We start from the raw sequence: 7,063 nt of genomic DNA on the forward strand, positions 1-7,063 counted from the left end.
TGCCACCATCAGTAGGAGGCAGGGTCATTTCTCCTGCTCTCATGCCTTCAGAGCCTGCTCCACCCATGACTCCAAAGCCAGCTCTACTGTGCTTCCTAGTCAAGGTGTGAGTCTCACTTTCCAAAGTGCTGCACCCTGAGAGGGGTTGGGAAAGCTCTCCTGCTCTAAAACACTCACACCGGGGTTATTGTACCTTTGCCATCAGGGCCAGTGTCCTCTTGTGTTGCTCAGGCAAAACACATGGCCTGCTCTGTCAAGTGCTACAGACATTGAAGGGACAGGGCCATCTCTCCTTCTCTCATGCCCTTGGAGAAAGCTCTCCCAACTTAGACCATTGAACAGAAGATGAGTGGCAGGGCCAGCTCACCCTTACTCTCTTTCTCAGAACCAGCTCACCTGCACCCCTCCCAAAAGGGTCAGTTCTGCTGTACTTCCCAGATAAAGTGCAAAGCCATCTCTCCTGAGTGCTGTGGCAGGTGAGGGGCAGGAATAGCTTTCCCATGATCCCCAGGATCCTGCCCTGTTTGAGTTCCTTCCCTGACTTCCTTCAGTGATGAAGTGTGGCTCAAGATGTGTAAGACGAAACAAATCATTTTCTCCTCAAGTTGCTTTTAGTTATCGTGTTTATCTCAGCAATAGAAACTCTAGTTACAATACCTCACCTAATAGAGCAGCAAGAAAACCATCAAATTCATTAGGGAACAAAGTCACAGCTAGAATAGATTTCAGAGAATATATATATACATATATATATATATATATATATATATATATATATATATATATATATAATAACATCCTTGAGAAGTGGGCATTCAGACTCTGATTAATTTATAAGATAACCAAGCTTCATAGATTCGACAGTTTTTTTCTATATCAATCTTTTTCTAAGTAGTTCTCCAGCATTATGCATTGGCTGGTGTGATTAGACTTAAGATTTAGGAATTGCAGAGCTGAGAGCATCAAAGACAGCTTTCAAATACCACTGCTGAGAGTTCGCTTAGTTCCAGCTTTTCGAGAATGGATAGACCTTTGCTTTATAACTGAGCCATCTCCCTTGTAAAGATAGGGTAAGTGGTATCCAGGAATAAATGCTCCTGCTTGAAAGCTGTTCTAAGATCTGAGCTAAACCCCTCTAGGTAAACTTTGGAAGGAGAAATCAGCCTAAACTGGATGCCCAGAAAGGGCAATAGACACTCTTCCATGTGGCTTTCTTTGATTTTACAGGGGCTGTAATGTTTTATGACATGAGAGATCACAAATGTAGCTACTGACAAAAGCATTCTATAGCAAGCTTATTTAAATATGGCAAATGCACTTCCAAAGATGTTTTCCAGATCTCGCTGATCTTCCTGTTGAGTCAACTGAACACTTATCATTATAACTTCATTCAAATGAAAATAATTATTCTGAATATAAGCTAGATATCTTTTAATCACTGGATAAGATATGAGATTAAGAACTATAGTTATCCAGCATTTCTGTCTACCTATAACAGTGCATGTACCCCAGTGGGAAAACACCCAATAAGTAGTAACTTGTAGGCCTTATTCATGCCATAGCTGGTACTATAATTTTCTAGATAAATAAAAACTACATCTTCATATTTGTTCTCTAATTTTATTACAAGGTACAAGGAAGTCATTAGTCACATAAAGATTTACAACTTGAAAATAAAGTTTGCAGCTAAGGCAATTTATCACCCACAAGAATTTGAGAGAAGAATGCAAACTATTTTCATCTGTGTTAATTACTGTGCTACCTTCTTCTCACTTCCATTTACAGCCTGAAAGACTTGTTTGTCCACAATCCCTTTCTGGGTTTTGGATCTACAAATAATATATCTTAGAGATGTCTGGTTCTAAGTTTTTCAAGTAAGAAATTCAAAGACAAAAGAAAGTCTTTGATTAAAAAGAAAACATCTGATTCATGTTTTGTGGATGGGGGAGATGTAATGTTACCTTAGTTCCTAGATTTTGAATAGCCTAAATGTATGCTAACTATGCTGGAACACAGAAAAATTGTTGTGCTCATTTCTGTCCATAATATGAGGGAGCGATAGAAAGGAGAAGAGATTGATGTCTTGCTCAATACCATATTTGAGAAATAAATGTTAAAGCCATGTATCTTGAAATTATTTAACTAAAATTGAATGTAGGAGAAAATCACATTTGCTTGAATCTAATATAAGTAAGAGCATGGTCCTCTCATGAGTGCTAGCTGTGAAATTCATGCAAGACTTCACAAATGATAGAATGTTAGTACTTTCCTAGTCATCAAATCACTCTTCCTAGTGCTACCCTAATGGACTGGTTCCTGATCCCACTGTTCTCTCTCAATACAGATACAATTATTTCAACAAAATACAATGAGAACATATTCTTACATTTGACTCTGATCAATTTCTCACTGATAGATGTCCATTGTGAGAGCCTTGCAAGATGCTCTTCAGCCAGTTTCTTTGTATGTAAAGTTCACGGAGCTGAAGCAGAGATTGTTTCCTGAGGTTCAGGGGTCTCACTCCCCCTGCCTCATTATAATATCTTTAGAGATGCTCTACCAGCTGGACTCATTGATCTTGTCTCCAGAGCATACTGCAGCAAACAGGAAGGGAAACTGTGTTGGAGGGCCATGCCGTTTACTTCTAAGCTTCTTTAACTTGGTAGAAATTGTTACTTCAATACAACCCCTGTGTAATTGCTGCCCAGAGATTGACTGAGAGGCCTAGTTACTGGTCACACGCATACTGATTTAAAGTTCTATTTCTCAAAGGAATATTTACAGAGATTTACCATGAATTATCAGAACTCTATTAACACATCATCAGTGGCAGCTAAACTCTCTATACTTGTAAACACCACTCCCCCTCAAATACTCATCACCCACTGAATCCCTGTTGCCCTAATTTATACTGATCATGTTGGGCATACACTAAGTACTCCAGTGTACTCAGGGAAGTGCACTCCTTTCTCCCCACCCATAGACATATGATACACACACACACACACACACACACACACACACACACCACCACCACCACCACCACCACCACCACCACCACCATCATCATCATCATCCTTGCATTGCAGGATTTAAGATTTATCTATTTCCTCCTTTGTAGAAAAGAAAAAGTTTCTTTATTTGAAATCCAACTGTGTAGCTATGGTGCAGCCTTCCTTAATAAGAAGAATGTTGATTTCAGACATTTTAATGACTGGCTTTAGCTGAATGGCCTTCTGATATGTGGCATTCATAGACTGTCTGCCACTGAAAATAGATAGGGATGAGTGATAAGCATACCTTAATATTAGGTTGAAGGCATTTATGTACATGCAATTAGTAGTTCTTATATGATATTATTAACGCATAAAGCTCTCATTGTCTATTTTCTTTCTCAACTATATGCAGCATTAGGAACAAAAATGACATTTTATAGACCAGGCAGACACTGAAACTACAGCAGTTGATTTTTTTTCTATTTAAATTGCTACATGTGTCATTCATCTATAAGAAGAATATGCCCCCTAAAATCTATTCTTGTTGCCAATAAATACTTTTCCTAGTTTTCTCAGTAATGTAGCTAATTCAATGATATATAATGAAAAAAAGGCTGGATCAAAAATAAACCAAGGCTTAGTGACTGGATGGGAACAGAAAATTCATTCCCCAACCTCCATTTGAAAGAAGATTCAGTTCATACTTGTAGGATCTCTGAGTCACATACTGCTTTCAGTCAGATATATAAACAAAATACTCAGTATCCCAATTTTAAAAATAACCTAATGCCTTCACAACAAGGAACTGGGATTAAGCATTCAACGGATGAAAAGAAGACAGAACACATGAAAGTCAGAACACATGAAGCCTGAGGGGAAAATTCATACATGTCCCTCCAAGACAGCAATGCACATGGATTCTTACATGTTATTCATCCACATATACCGTGATATCACCATGGGTTCACCCTGAGTGGAAAGGCTGTGGTTATGATTGACTTTTGTTTCTCAATGAACAACTACAAACATGTAGGTGAGCAATTTGGGCTGTATTCAGCTGGTTTTGCAGATCTGGATCCTACAGAGCAAATCTTTGCTGCAGCTCTTACATGTGTTGGTTGTTGGATGCTGAGCTATCTAGCAGTTGGTCAGCTGTTTGATTACTAGTTAGTTGTCTAGTCCTGGTTAAATTGTCTGCTGAGATGTGCTCTGGTATCGTTTACTGGGATAACTATGGGAACATTTATACTATGGCAACATTCCAGACCTATCAAACCTTCAAGCCCCAATTCAAAGGTGCTTTTCAAGCCACTGTTGCTTCTTTGATTTAAAAAGTATATATTAAGAGTTACATTTAGGGTATTTTCACAAACTTTCATCATTGTGCCTTGCTTATATTTGCCCTAATGACCCTCTCCTGTCTACCCTCACCCCTCCACTGGTTCCTTTCCTCCCCACAAGTAGTGTGTGTGTGTGTGTGTGTGTGTGTGTGTGTGTATCCCACATACGGTTGAAAACATGCAATACTTGTCTTTTTTTCCTTTTTACCTTATCTTGTCCCTCCCCCCACATATTAGACCCCCCTCTCCCCTAAAATAGCCCTACTTGTACTTTCATGTCAGATAGAAAAGGACATAGATTCTCTGTGCAACAAATCAGTAGACCATTTTCATTTCCAAATATTGAAAGCATCTGCCTAGTAAACACTTCTCTCCTTTCTCTTTCCTCCAGCCTCAGACAACTGCCATCCTAAATGTTTTATCTATTTAGATACTTGATGTAAGTGGAGTCAAGACTATTTGCCTGTTTGTTACTGGCTTATTTCTTGTAGTGTAACGGTGTGTGCATGCTATTGTATGTGGCAGGATTTATTTCTTTTTTAAAGCTTGATAATGTTCTGCTGCATGTATGTGCCACATTATCATTACCTGTTCATCTGTGGGTAAACAGTCAGACTGCCTTTGCTTTTGCCTCCTGTGAATCTCCCAAGGTGCTTTTGAGATCCTGCTTTCATGCTTTGTTGGATGTAAACCTAGAGACAACACTGTTTCACCATAGGGTAATTTTATTTTCAATTTTTCAAGGAATCTCTATATTGTTTTCCACAGTGGATACAACATTTTCATACTCAATAGCAGTGTATCAGGATTCTCTAATGGACATATCCTTGCCAATACTTGTCCCCCTCCCTTTTGCTCTTCTATGTGTGTAGTCCTAGGAATCAGCCTGAAGCCTCATGTGCCAATTAGCTCTGAGCTTGAGAGACAATTTTTTCTACTTTGTTTTGTTTTGGTTTTATTTGTTTTTCATTAATTTATCAATTTCCTGATCACATTCTCAGCCCTCTCGTTTCTCTCCAACTAGTCCCACTCTACCACCCCCTTCTCCCATCCCCATTTCCCTTTCTTCTTAGAGAAGTGGAACACCCCCCACCCATGTGTATCAATTTGCCCTGGCACATCAAGTCTCACCAGGACTTAGGGCATCCTCTCACACTGAGGCCAGACAAGGCAGCCAGCTAGGGGAAGGGATCTACAGGCGGGGAACAGAGTCTGAGACAGCCCTCACTCCAATTGTTAGGGGACAGAGAAAGTCACTTTCAGATTGAAGAAACTACTAAGGATAATAATAAACTGATGAATCAAAAAAAAAAGTTGCTGAAATAGACATGCACCAATTTTGCATGGCACACACACAGAGACAACACCACTGTAAAGCAAGGCCCCTCTGCTTTGGTGGATCAATTAGCTTGAGTGATATGAAGCAACATGGCAGAGGATTAAGAAAATGATATGGCAATATGAAGTGGTGACATTCTGTGCCTTAAGCCTTCAGGTAGAATGCTTGATGATCTCATATACAATATCTTGGTCATGGCATGGCATATCATTGTCCTCTTAGGGATTTTGGTATTTAGAAGGAAGCTTAATGTTGTAATTAAGCTTACGGTTTTTAACTGGCCACCTCAGAAGAGGTAACTTGCTAAGTCACCAATAATGTTCTAGTGTTGGTTTTGAGAATGTTCTGTAAGCATTTCAGGTTGTGACTTAGTCAGAAAATAATGCTAAGTGAAAAAGAAAAAAAAATCTCAGAACGAGATTTCAACTTGAAAAACCTCCTGTCAAAAGTCTAAGGCTACAGACTTCAGTTGTCTGTATCTGTGAGGTGGTTTGCCAAAAGGATGAATTGCTGACAGCAGCAGCAAATTTGCCCTGGCCCTGGAGAAATAATGACACAGAACAGCATTCAAACCTATTAGCTGGGGTTGCAAACCCTGATTGGGATTTTCTTGGATGATAAATTGATATGGTCATCACATGATTAGGTAAGTGTTCACATTTCTTCTGAAGAAGCAAATGCAAACTGAAGCAAATAGAAGATGCTTAGGAGACTGAAATGCTGGGTTCAATGTGCAAACCATATGTTATTATACTTCTTTTGAACTCTTTGCTTATTCTTAGATAGTATGAGTGTCAAAGTCCCAAGCTTGGTCTAATTCCTCTACAAATCTCTTCCCATAAGGTCCTGGCCTCACCTTAATAGCAGCTCATTTCTGTGTTTCTTCCTTTCTTGGGCTAGAATTTCATTTCTTTTTTACATTCTAATAGCTGAAACAACATTTTGAGCCATTGTGTAGTTCTCTTCTGATTTTATCCACTTTTCTTCAACCTGATAAGTAACACTTTATGACTACCTTATTATCTTCCAGCTGTAAATTCTCTTATTTGCAGCTGCTTCTTAGAGTTTTCACTATATCATGGCTCAGCTCCTGCATTTTGGTTTGGCAACACTACTGTGTTATTGCAGGATCCATCTACCTACAGTATGAATATTACTGAACACTTTGCCCTCCTGACTTATTTTCTCTAAGACAAGTCCATCTAAGTATCCACTCTTGCCTCACGCTTTTGCTCCACAGAGACTATTGTCACCCAAAATCAGCTTCCTATTTCTTCTCCAGAAATATTAGCTCTTTTCTTTTAGCCACAAGGTCCTACATTGCATTATTTTGCAGTCATTCTCTTCTTCAGTCTGCCTCCCACTTCTAGCCACTTGTTATGGATCAA

Source organism: Mus musculus, chromosome X (genome assembly GCF_000001635.26).
Source record: "Mus musculus strain C57BL/6J chromosome X, GRCm38.p6 C57BL/6J".
Lineage (NCBI taxonomy): Eukaryota > Metazoa > Chordata > Mammalia > Rodentia > Muridae > Mus > Mus musculus.